The 13,758-nt window shown below is 39.4% G+C and overlaps 1 protein-coding gene across 3 annotated transcripts in view; it reads right to left on the bottom strand.

Moving 5' to 3' along the window:
- Positions 1-13,758, bottom strand: part of CPEB4 (cytoplasmic polyadenylation element binding protein 4) — a 72,471-nt gene that overhangs the window by 29,028 nt on the left and 29,685 nt on the right. The gene's annotated exons all lie outside the window — the stretch shown is intronic.

The following is a 13,758-nucleotide window of genomic DNA, read 5'->3' as shown; positions in this document are numbered from 1 at the left end:
TCTCATATCAACTCCTAATAACAATCTTCATGTTTTTTCCCCATCAGTGTTCAAGTTTTCTTTCATGTGTAGTTCTTTACTGCTATTTAAAAGTATGTAGCTAGCAGTAGTATTTTTTATATGAATCATACCAAAGGTGCCAGTTTTATGCCCACATGTACAGCCATGCCAGTAGGTTTAAATTCCTATCTGGGGGAATAAGTACAGAAAGTAAAGGAACACATTTCACTGCACTTACACATGAAAAAAACAGCAAAGCACACAGCAAAACGCACAGAGGCAGAAGAGCATTCAATAAATGCTGGGTTAATTTTCTCTGAATTTGAACCTAAAATGGGCACGCAAGATACCCATGAGAAAAGGGCTTATGAAAGTCTAAAATTTGTGGAGGATGCACCATCTTCCACAAATAAAGGGCGGAATGCATTTCTACTCTGGAAGAGTTTCTACATGTAAGTTGAGGTATCCAGACTGCACATACTTAAGCCTAGATCTATGCTATAAATTATAAAACTCATTATTACAACATTTTTATGTCTCCATATTCCACATGCCCTTCGTAAGAATGGTAAAGAACCCTCAAGTCTTGTTCATTTAAGCAATGGAAAGGGGAACTTAACAGTTAATTACCTACCAGAGTTCAGCACTCTATGCATCAGGAGTAGTGTGAGAATATAAAATTGACTCAGAATTACAAACATTCCAATTAGGAAACAGCAGTTTAAACTCTGACCCCACAGAACCATAACAGACTCTCCAAGACAATAAAAACGGTGGGTAAGCAGAGCTTCTCCCATGACTGGAGCAAGCCTTTCAGGATGCCGGGAAGACTCCAGACCCCACCTAGTTCCGATGAACACTATGGGAGCCAGGGCTAGTATGTGGTCCTATCCACCACCAGCCACACATTTAAAATTATTTAGAAAGGAACTTTAGACCACAGCTATCCTTCAATCTCTCAAAATCCTCTTTCAAATAGTCTCCACAGAAATAAACTCATGCCATGAAAAGAGAAAAGTGTTGTCTGTTGCTAATAGCTTTAATTAATCCACATGTGAAACTTGGGAGTCTAATATGAAACAAAATCTGAAAATTTTTCTACAATTTAAAACCAAATACAAGGATTTTTTAAATTGTAAATTGCTTCACTTAAAATTTCAGTGTGTTCCTGTTTAGGGAAGAAAGGTAGGGATGGAGACCGGCAAGGAGGAGGTGAAAATTAACTTTGATATTTCAATTTCTTCCTAAAAATTGGCTTTGTTACTTAATGTTTATATACACAACCAAGGAGCTAAATCCAGTGAATTCCAGCTTAACTGCTTTAACTGCAAGCCCAGATCATATGACCTGTCACAAGAATATCTTTAAAAAAGCATAGACTTGAGATGCTGGAACAAGAACATGACCTTAACTGTTAAAAACTTGGGAGGGAGGGAATAGTGTTTCTAAATCACTTAACTCAGAGTAGCAGCTGATTTTCTGTGATGGAACACTTGGATTACTTTTGTAGCTGTAAAACCTTATAGTCAGTGAACTAATAGTTTTCACTTATACCATTTTTATCATAAAACACATTTTAAAAAGATGTTATAAATCAACACAGGAACAAAAATATTTAATGATATTAACTGAAGTTAAGTTTCTGCTATTTCGAAGAAGATATTGTTAATTTTTTTAAAAGGTAACATTAATGAAACCAAGGCTGTTCTATATGAACTATAATGCCTCTTATTCGATACTAAAAAAGGATAAATAACAATGAGAATCCAAAGATAAATTCCCAAACTAGCTGGCCCAATTTAACTAGTCAAGTTCCACCTTATCAGAAACTGACTTTTGGGGTACCTTTTAAGGAGAAAGAGATAAGAACAGTTCAACAAAACAGGCACAAAAACACCCCCTCACTCAGTTCTCTCAGTCTGCCTCGACACACACGTCCTGAGATGCCACCCTGCACTCACAAAGTAGGTATCCTTTGAGACTTTTTCTGTTCCTCAGACTTCTAAATACTGTAATTCTATCCTTTAGCTAAGACAATAGGGCACTGACAAAATTTGCAGTTTAACTCTGAAAGTGATACTTGACCTGTTCTTATGATAAGTCCTGTTGGTCTGAAATCCGTTATGCCCTCTGTATGGTAAATACACCTGCTAAATATTTTGTTAAACAAATAGCAATGCTTTCTATTTCAATTTTAAAATATTAGCAGTGACATGAGAAAACTTTTGGAAAAAACTTTCATAATGCTTCCCCACCCTACCTGCCCTATCCTATAAATTCTTTCTATAATTAAAATATTTAGAGTCATCCATTCATGACATCTAATATGAAGAACACAGACTCCTTCCTTTCTGCAAGTCCTCTGAAAACTCCCGTTATAAGTTCCATGTTACTCTAAAGTCTTCTACAAGCCTTTCACATTCTCCTTGTGCCCCTTTTATTTCTGCTCTACAGATGCCAATTTTCACCAGGAGTTTTGCGTTTTCTAGTCCATGGCTAGATTACTGACAACCCCCTCCGTCCCTTCAAGACCTCTTTGTTTCCACTGGAGAATATTTTCAAATCTTGTTTGTTTGTTTACTTGTCTTTTTTTCAATTATTTTCCCTAGGGCACCTTTCCCAAAAAAGAACCCCCCTTTTTAGATTAACTCACCAAATTTTATTTCTATCTATACTGCAATAGACAACCATCTTAGGTAATCATCTCAGCTACTTGCTAACTGTCTTATCTCTTAAGTAACAGCCCCCCTCTTTAAGATCTAAAGCTTCATTGCTGTTGTTGCTGCCATTGAACCTAGGTATCTTGAGTTTCCTGTTTGGGCACCAAATAAGTATTCAATGAGTTTACTCCACTGAACTTAAAACACCATCATTTCACAAATGAATACACTGAAGTAAAATAAAAATCACTGAGATATCTAAATATGAATATAACCCAGTGTTTTTGAGTTTTGTTTTTTGCTTTTTGATAACTCATTTACCTATAAACATAACCCAGGCTTTGGTACATTTAGAATTGAATTCCTCAAGGGAGAAGGAGAGCATTAGGACTTCTGGCAAGTGAATCTATTTCGTGGATAAAATTCAGTCTTTGAGGGTCTTAGTATTGATTATGTTATAAACACAAAGAAATACTGCCAGATCAGCAGTCCTAACCTTAAGGGACGCTATGACAGGAAAAGTAGTTGTCCCTGGAGGCCAGCTGTGGCATTTGGAGCCAGAAGCCTGGCATGCATCTTGCAGAAGGCATAGACTATATTTGGTGACATGACTCAACCTAGCCAAATATAGGCAACTGATACAGTGTGACTCTGGGGAACTACACTACCAAATTCTACAGCCTAGAAAAGATTCAGATTCCAAGTAGGCATTTGCGAGTTGGAAAGAACCAATATTTACCAACCAGAATGACTAAGAATTACTGGGGGGAGGAGGTGCTCAAAAGAACAGTATGCACTATCATAACTCTCATATTAAGACACTAGCTAAAGTAACCGAGTTAATAAGATCAAAGGAGGGAAAAAACTAGAAGGAAATACTCTAATAAATTAGTATCTCTTACTTTCAGAATTAGGTAAAATAAGTTATTTTCTAAAAACTAACCCAGATAGTATTGCTACTGATGACTCAGCAGGAAATGATATAATAAATGCTGCCATTTCAAACACACAAGCAATAAAAAATATCAAATGTTCTCTAGTGCTATTAGATTTCATGCTATGGCCTTCTCTTTCTCAGTCATGCAGCATTGTTGGGGGCATGGTAGGGCAAGGAATGATAACAGGGGACAGCTCTGCAAGGCTGTGTAAAATATAGCCATGCTGACCAAAAGAGTGACAAGCAGCCTGAAATGCTGAGTTAATTTTGTTAGATACTAACAAAAAGGGAGAGGTTTTCAGTGGACAGGCTTCCCTGATGGCTCAGATGGTAAAGTGTCTCCTTGCAATGTGGGAGACCTGGGTTCGATCCCTGGTTTGGGAAGATCCCCTGGAGAAGGAAATGGCAATCTACTCCAGAACTCTTGCCTAGAAAATCCCAGAGACGGAGGAGCTTGGTAGGCTACAGTCCATGGGGTTGCAAAGAGTCAGACATGACTTAGTGACTTCAAGTTTCTTTCTTTTCATTGAACATCATTAAAAATTTCTCACAGGGAAAGGATAAGCATGGACTTAGGTCCATTTCTAAGATAGATAAAAAGGTTTATGAACACAGCACAACACTCATACATATAAATACACATTATTTGTTGTTGTTTAACTAGAGATGTTTCTCCTGGTTCTGCTCTTACTGCCATAAATAATTGTTTAAAGGAGGTGCTGTTCCTGCCTTTCTACATTTGCTGTTTCTACCAATATTGTCAGATTTGCAGCAAGATGGCACTGTGGGGGCCTGCATGATGTAAGCAAGGTCCAAGAAATGATAAATTCAGTTTCTGAATACTAACTTTATACTAAAACAAATGCAGAATACATATAAATATGAACTAATAAAAATGTGCTCATTATGTTTTATCACTTAATGATACAAAGATCATTTTGTACTTTATTGTTGATATGTGGGAATCTTAATTCCCCGACCAGGGATTAGACCCGCTGTGATCCCCGGCATTTGAAATTTAGAGTTTTAACCACCAGATCCCCAGGCAAGTCCCCAGAGATGATCATTTTTAATAATTTCTTCCACTGACCTAAAAGTAACTCCACAAAGCATAATCAGTAACCTTATTCTACCCCATGACCTATCTGTGATACAATCAACTGCCAGTAAAGATGTTTCCGTGCAAAATTATGAAGGAGACACCAGCTGGGACTGACATCAACTGGATGGAGAGTCTTGCCCCCCTCCCCAAAAAGCCATTTAAACTACACACACACACACACACACACACACGCATACACGTAGAATCTAGACTACACAAAACCCCTTTCCAGGATAGATTTGACTTTCAGTTTAAAGGCTGGAGCTTGTAAAAAATACTTGAATTCTCTTAACTCACTGCCATTTCCCTTCTAGATACTCTAGATATTCAGAGCTACTGGCCCATTAACTTTCTCATCTGGGTCCCTTCCTCTGTCTGGAATGCCTTCCTTTCTCTCTGTCTCCAGTGTTTCACCACTCAAGCCCCCTCCCTTTTACCCAGGTGGCTTCTTTCTTAGGCCTCACATCCTATGGAAAGTACTTGCCCAAAGCCACCTGCTCCTTGGTTCAGACAGCCCTACTGGCTCCATGCAACACTCTTTACACTTACTATGCTATGCTATGCTAAGTCACTTCAGTTGTGTCCGACTCTGTGTGACCCCATAGACAGCAGCCCACCAGGCTCCCCCATCCCTGGGATTCTCCAGGCAAGAACACTGGAGTGGGTTGCCATTTCCTTCTCCAATGCAGGAAAGTGAAAAGTGAAAGTGAAGTCACTCAGTCGTGTCCAACTCTCAACGACCCCATGGACTGCAGCCCACCAGGCTCCTCCGTCCATGGGATTTTCCAGGCAAGAGTACTGGAGTAGGGTGCCATTGCCTTCTCTGTACACTTATTATAAACTGTATTTAAATCACCTATTTCTAAACTCTCTTCCTCTAGGACAACAAAATCTTTGAGGACAGGTTTTGGGTCTCACATCCCAGAGCTTAGAGCAGAGAAAGGCACTCGATAAATAGCTGTTGAATAAATAAAACAAAGCTAGCAGCTAGTGGTCTCTCTGGCATGAAACACGCAGTGCAAAGTGTGGAGCTGGACCAATCTCATCTAGTGAGGTAGGTTCAAGTTACTTAGTTCCTCTGAAGTAAAAACAGAGCTATTTCCACATACATGTGAGAAATTCATAATTTTTGCAAAATGCCCAGAAAAGTCCCCCTGGATAGAGTATGTGTTCAATTAACAGTAATTCCTTTCCCTTCAGTAACTTAAAAGCCAGAGACAACTAACAGTTTCCCACTTGTGAGAGAAACAAAGAGGAAGGATTCCTCCTTGCCAAGTAAGACCCAAACTGGAACCCTGAAGAAAGGAGTGGCCATCTGGGGGATTTTTCAGCTTCAGAGAAATGAGTTTGCTAATGTTCTAAGTTACAAACAGGGATATAATTCTTCTTTCAGGAGTTAAGAGAAAAAAAAGCTAACTCTTTTCTTTCATGATAGCCAAACTGGTAAAGTAGCATCAGTATTTTAGGAAATGAAAACTTTGGAAATTCAACTTAAAAATATTATTTTCAATAAAAGCCAAAGAGGAACTTCTTTTTGCACCAATAGCTCAGATTTCATTTTTCAATTGTGATATGGTAGCTGAAAATCAGAATACAGAGTGGCAAAAAAAAAGAGAGAAAATAACATTTTATCTTTAAGATAAGTAAAGTCAATGGGCTATGTTTCTACAGATTGAGGAAGGTTTCATAAGGATTGCTGTAACTCTAACTGAGGGCAGGGATAAAGGTGGAAGATCTAAAAGCATCTAAGAATTTCAGGCAGACGGGGATGTCTAGAGGCACCAGCAAAGAGCGGACCCAATTAAGGAATTCAAAAGATTTCCTACTGCCAGTAAACCTAACAACAAACCAGCAAGCAGGAAGGCTATTTTTATCCTTGCCAGAGGCCTTCTGACTCTGGATGCTACATTTAGAGGACAGAGCAACAAGATAACTTGCCTTAAGAGGATGTTATGATACCAGCGATTAATGGCAACTTTTCAAGCTTTAAAATATTAGGCATAGTTTTTATTCAAAGTAAATGAGCCAAAGCCAGTTAAAAAAAGAAAAGATAATATAATGGAAGGAAAAGTGGGAAAACAGACCAATGGGTATTAAAAAAGTTTTAAGCAATCTAGAAACAAAGCCAAGGCAGTTAAAATTAAAATTTAATTAATTAAAATTCTCCTATCTTGTAAAAATGTTGATTAAAACAAGCATGTGCTATAAGAGACCTATTTTAAAAGAACCAGTGGATTAAAATAAATAATTGTAGAACTGACCTGAAGGTAAAGATTTTGAGAAGTGGCTCTCTGCACTAACATGAAGATCAAGACAAATTTATGGAGTTCCTAGGAACTATAAAGTAAGTTGCTTGCAAATGATTGAGAACTTCAGAGACAAGCCACTCTTAACATTGGTTGCATGTGTGCTAAGTCACTTCAGTTGTGTTCGACTCTGTGACACTATGGTCTGCAGCCTGCAAGCTCCTCTGTCCGTGGGATTCTCCAGATAAGAATACTGGAGTGGGTTTTCATGCCCTCCTCCAGGGGATCTTCCCGATCCAGGGATCAAACCCAAGTCTCTTATGTCTTCTGCATTCGCAGGTGGGCTCTTTATCACTAGTGCTACCTGGGAAGCCCCTTAACACTGGTTACTGAAGTCCAAACCCCAAAAGCAATCAGCAAAGTCAGTAATTGGCATTCTGCATACACACCTATCAACAACACTAATCACTTACTTAATATAAATTCTGATGACTTGATTGAACTTTAACATTCACTTGAATTTCATATCTAATTTCATTTGTTATTTCTCAAAAGGCCCCGTTCTTATTTTCCTTTATTAATACTAAAGGCACTTAGTCTTCCTCTTATTCATTAGTCTTCAAAACTAAATAACAAACAGGCTGTTCGAAGATGTCTGCAAATTATCTGGAGGATAAGCTGCACGAGGTCAAGAGTCTTATTTTTTATTTCCTTATATACCCCAACAGGCTAAAATAGTGCTTGGCACTATCTGCTTGATAATATATTTGTTTTATGAACAGCCTCCCATAACTTTAGACTTTACATATATATTCTGAGTGATTCTCAAAGCCGTATGAGGGTGGGGTGAGGAGGGAAAGCCGTCTATCTGAATCACTTCTGGAATACACATGCTTAAGTCTCACGACAGACCTGGTGAATCAGAATGAGGAAAAAGAAAAAGCCAGCTTGGAAAAGTTCGCTCAGTGATTCCAGATCTTCACCCTCTGAAAGGTACCCTCCAATAAGAAATCAGTAGGTGTGCAAAATCTGAATCTTTTACAGAAGATTATGATAAAATACCAGAGAAGGCAATGGCACCCCACTCCAGTACTCTTGCCTGGAAAATCCCATGGACAGAGGAGCCTGGTGGGCTGCAGTCCATGGGATCGCTAAGAGTCGGACACGACTGAGCGACTTCACTTTCACTTTTCACTTTCCTGCATTGGAGAAGGAAATGGCAACCCACTCCAGTGTTCTTGCCTGGAGAATCCCAGGGAAGGGGGAGCCTGGTGGGCTGCTGTCTATGGGGTCGCACAGAGTCGGACACGACTGAAGTGACTTAGCAGCAGCAGCAGCAGCATGATAAAATACAGATTCTAAACTCTGTCCCCAGTTCCCTACATTAAGACACCTGAATGCCTAAAGTGTACTAAAATAAACATTTCTAATGTTTGTCTCCTCATAAATGCTGCACATAAATATCTATTGTGTGGCTACTGGACCATCAGCCAGAGGCTCTGTGTCCCATCCTGATTCTCCAGGCACCAGTTAGTCGACTGACTTCCAAAGCTATTATATCTCTCGGAACTATAGTCTCTTCAACCATAAATTGGAGACCACAAAACTCACGTGGAAGGTTATCTCAAGGATTTAAATTAGAGATAATTTTCAGAAGGGGCAAAGCATAAAAGTCAGAGAAATGATATCAGAAGTAATTACCCTTTCACTTGAAAGTTGTTGTTAACACTGCTTCCTATACAGAATGTCCAGGTCCACGTCAAAAGAGAAATATATAGACCAGCATCAAATGTGCACTGTGACCTACTACTACCCAATACACGGAATATGCTCAAATGTGTGTGGAGCTGGAATTTAAGCTGAAGCTAAAACGTAAAGTACTACGTGGCTTGAAGAAGGCCATCTCCCCCTCCTACAAGAGCTGCTGTGTTACCCCACACCAGGGGGCACCCCTATTGTGACAGGGCTCCCCATGACCCTGGCACTGTGCCAGTTGTAATCTGAACAGTCCACACCCCCAGCTATGCTTCAAAAAGCAAAAAGATGGTTACAGATGCCCCCAGAGTCAACATTCCAAAATGCTATTAATACTTGGTGGAGATGATAAGCTAGGATAAGGTAAGTGACTCCTCACTCCCCCTTTGTCCTCATCCTCACCATTTTCCTCTATGGAATTCCTTTTTTAGTTATGTTCTTTTTGGTAATGGGGAACATTCTAATGGCAGGAGTTTAAAGCTGAACAATTAGAGAAGTTCTCCACAGCAGTGTTTCATAACATTTCATAATTATTAAGACCTACACTAATCAAAATATTTCGCAGAGGCTCCCCACCATAACTGAAGCCCTCAAGCCCCACTCCAGTGGATATTACAAGTAAAACAACTACAAGAAAACCCTTTAATAATAAAAGGCTACTATGAATTCAGCAACACCTTTAAATGTATTTTCATTGTGTTACATCAGCATCTGCATGCTTTAAAAGATAATCATGCAACACACACATGACAAATCTATCATCTAACTGGAATGTTTGGTCCTAATAGGTTTCTGCTGCTGCTGCTACTGCTGCTAAGTCACTTCAGTCGTGTCCGACTCTGTGCGACCCCATAGACGGCAGCCCACCAGGCTCCCCCATCCCTGGGATTCTCCAGGCAAGAAGACTCGAGTGGGTTGCCATTTCCTTCTCCAATGCTGGATCCCATCAAATAATTACCATGTCTGAAGAGGCCCATGATCCACAAATTAAGAACAGAAACATTACATAAAGCCAAGTTTAAACAATTGCTTCCGAGACATAGCATTTTTAGGCCTATCTCAAAAAGAAAAAATGCACTCTAGAAACAAAGCCTCGACTCAACTGAGCAGATCTGACTGATTTCTGGTTATATCCTTTCTTACAAGCTGCTGCTGCTGCTGCTGCTGCTGCTGCGTGTCCGACTCTGTGCAACCCCACAGACGGGAGCCCACAAGGCTCCCCCGTCCCTGGGATTCTCCAGGCAAGAACACTGGAGTGGGTTACCATTTCCTTCTCCAATGCATGAAAGTGAAAAGTGAAAGTGAAGTCGCTCAGTCGTGTCCGACTCTTAGCGACCCCATGGACGGCAGCCTACCAGGCTCCTCTGCCCATGGGATTTTCCAGGCAAGAGTACTGGAGTGGGGTGCCATTGCCTTCTTACAAGCTACTCAATATTAAATGCTCACATGAAACCCATATGCTACTTTCAGTCATTAAACCTTCAACCTTGACATTTAGGAATACCATGCCAGAGACTGTGTGGAATTGCTGATAGTAACTTAAAGTTTACTAAGTTCAATCCCTGCACTTCCTCTTTTAAATGAAGACAGCAAGATCTAGAGAGAAGTGACCAACTTAAGCCATGTAACTGCTAATGGCAAAACCAGGTCTTAATACACTCCTCAATGCTTCTCTTTATTTCTTACACTTTGGGAAAGTCTATTATAAGCTAACAACTTCTGATCTTTTACAATAAAGACATCAAGTGGCCAATTTAAGTATCTCCATTTAATTAACCATGACAGACATTTATTATTTGGCATATTATAGCCAGTAGAAGTTAAGACTTTTTTTTAGATTCTTTATACAAATTAAGAGTAATTAATCATGGCTGCTCTTCAGAAGATCTGCACTTCAGTGCTGGTTCTCAAGAATTAAAAAAGGTTCCTCTAATTGGTTGATTCCTCCTTCTCTTTCCCAAAGTACAGCAACTGGCATCAGCTCAACCGGATACCAAAGAGATTATGGAACTACTTTCTGTTCAGAGTTTCACTAATGTTCTTAATTTAATGGTTACCAGGTAATAAGCAGAATGAAAAAGAGCCCTGCTTTTAGAACGGAGTGCACTGATGTGGGACTGAGCTCAGACTAAGTCTGTCAGACAAATCAGACAAAATAATGAAGCCCAGAGGCAGCCAGGCCATCTCCATACCTGACTTGAAAAGTAGTAACTAGTTTAAAAGTGAAAGAGGAAAGTGAAAGAGGAGAGTGAAAAAGTTGGCTTAAAACTCAACATTCAGAAAACTAAGATCATGGCATCTGGTCTCATCACTTCATGGCAAATAGATGGGGAAACAGTGGAAACAGTGACAGACTATTTTGTGTGGCTCCAAAATCACTGCAGATGGTGACTGAGGCCATGAAATTAAAAGATGCTTGCTCCTTGGAAGAAAAGCTATGACCAACCTAGACAGCATATTAGAAAACAGAGACATTACTTTGCCAACAAAGGTCTGTCTCAAGGCTATGGTTTTTCCAATAGTCATGTATGAATGTGAGAGTTGGACCATAAAGAAAGCTGAGCACCAAAGAATTGATGCTTTTGAACTGTGGTGTTGGAGAAGACTCTTGAGAGTCACTTGGACTGCAAGGAGATCCAACCAGTCCATCCTAAAGGAGATCAGTCCTGAATATTCATTGGAAGGACAGATGCTGAAGCTGAAACTCCAATATTTTGGCCACCTGATGTGAAGAACTGACTCATTTGAAAAGATCCTGAAGCTGGGAAAGGTTGAAAGCAGGAGGAGCAGGGGACAACAGAGGATGAGATGGTGGGATGGCATCACCGACTCAATGGACATGAGTTTGAATAAACTCCGGGAATCAGTGATGGACAGGGAGGCCTGGCGTGCTGCAGTCCATGGGGTTGCAGAGCCGGTCACTACTGAGCGACTGAACGTAACTGAACTAGTTTAAAACTAGTTTAAAGTTACTCCTTTTGCAAATTTTTACTGCAGAACAGCAACAAGTTCATCAACGCTTTTCTCTTTTCTTTCTTTTAAATTTGGTAGTGAGGAGAGTGGCAACATGAGGGGAAACAATAAGGATCAGCAAATAAAGAAATTCACAAATCAGGTATACACAACTGATAAATGAATCAACTGCCTACAATATTTAGGTTGAGATTCCATACGTGTCAGGAAGAAATTCCAACGTGGCACAGTTGTGCAACTGTTCTGCTTCCTGTTGTTAAATTGAATGCAAAGAGAATCTTGGATATTCTTATGAGAGCTATGAATCAAGTGGCATGGCCTCCCCTCCCTCAATGTCAGCAAATAACATATTCTAGGATTATATAACAGGATTAAGGAAAGTCTTAAACCTTCACAGACAACTCACCATTGTATTACTCCATAATCAAAAGGGCTTTCATTATGCAGATTTATAGCACATAGGGCTGTTCTAGTAGCTATCAGGAAATGAAATAGCAAGTCACCTCTCTATAGAATTTTACCATATAGAAGGAAAAAATAGAAAAATAGTAAGTGATACTATCAAAAGGTACAATATACTATTGTTAATTTAGACATGGTGCATGAACAAAATGGATCTCTATAAATGTTCTGGACCTCCTTCTACTTTTTATACTGTAGGGAGATCCCTAATATTTTGACAATGACAACCTGCTGACAAAGTCTGAAAACCTTACTACTTAAATGCTATTCAGATTTCACTTCTGAATGGAAAATAATATTATTATCTGTCCATATTGTAATATCTATATTTATTACGTTGTACATAGACGGAGGAGCCTGGTAGGCTACAGTCCATGGGGTCGCAAAGAGTCAGACACGACTGAGCACTTACTTACAAAATACTTAATGTGAAAATGTACAAGATTTTAGAAAAGCACTCATAAATTTGCTACCTGATTGCTGCTTGGGTTTTGATATGGTATTTCTAACTGTAAATTGTCACATATATTTATTTCTTTACCAATAAATATTACCAATTTATCAAGAAATTTACCAATTTCTTTACCAATAAATACTACCGATGTTTATTTCTTTACCAATCCCTGCCCTGAATGTGAGTCTAACAAAAGTAAATCACAACAGTCATAAAATATGTGAGCTTTAATACAGCTGCAAAGAAAAGAAAAAGCTGTATGAGTTAAAAGCATCTTTAGAAACAGTTAGGCTTTTTAACCTTTTAAATAACATAAAAAGTTTACTGTCACTTTCCCCTCTGGCCCCCTTTACCCTCACTTCTCATCCAGGTAAAAACAGAGTTACAATAATGTTTTAAGATGCCTACTCAATTTTCCTGGACTCAAATAAGATTCTTTGTATTCAGTATTCAGGATTAAGATATGGAGATTGCTTGAGTAATTATGGACCGATCATGGATGACATAAGACAAATTCCCCTTTTGTGACAACTACTTATATGATTTTCAGAACAAATAAGAACAAGGGTCAATATTTCATCACCAACACGTGTAGGGCAAAGGATCACTACTTTGTATTTACCAGCACATGTTATATAAAAAGTCCGGCAGATGAGAATCTGGCCAAGGAACAAGGGGCATTTAGTATGAACCAGGTTGGTTTCAGTTCAGAGCTTAGAATAAGGAAGACTTCAGTCTCAGGCTACCATCACATCAGTGTTCACAGACATCCCATTCTGTTCTCCCAGGCATTTCCCTTTCCCCTCCTTCCCTTGAAAATTTTAAAACAAAACAAACCTGAAACAACAGCAATCCTCCAACCTGGAAAAGTACGGTCACACAGTTTGAAACCCACACCTTTGTAAACTCTGCCTACACAGTGCTATGAGGAATCAAAAGAATCCTGAGCAACAGTGAACCAGAAAGGAGTGGGTCTGAAGTCAGAACTCAGCCTGCACCAGCGACAGACAATCATGGTCCACCACTCTAGTCCCCTCCTTCCTCACAAAGGAAGTTACCTCAACGCAGAAGCCCAGGTCCCATCCTTCAGCACAACTAAGCAAAAGAAAAAGACTGTTTAGGATGTTCCATTTCAGCAGTCAGGAACGGGAGGGTGTGGAAGGAAAGGA

The sequence above is a fragment of the Bos mutus genome, chromosome 20 (genome assembly GCF_027580195.1).
Source record: "Bos mutus isolate GX-2022 chromosome 20, NWIPB_WYAK_1.1, whole genome shotgun sequence".
NCBI classification, from domain to species: Eukaryota; Metazoa; Chordata; class Mammalia; order Artiodactyla; family Bovidae; genus Bos; species Bos mutus.
This window is presented reverse-complemented; position numbering and strand designations above follow the sequence as displayed.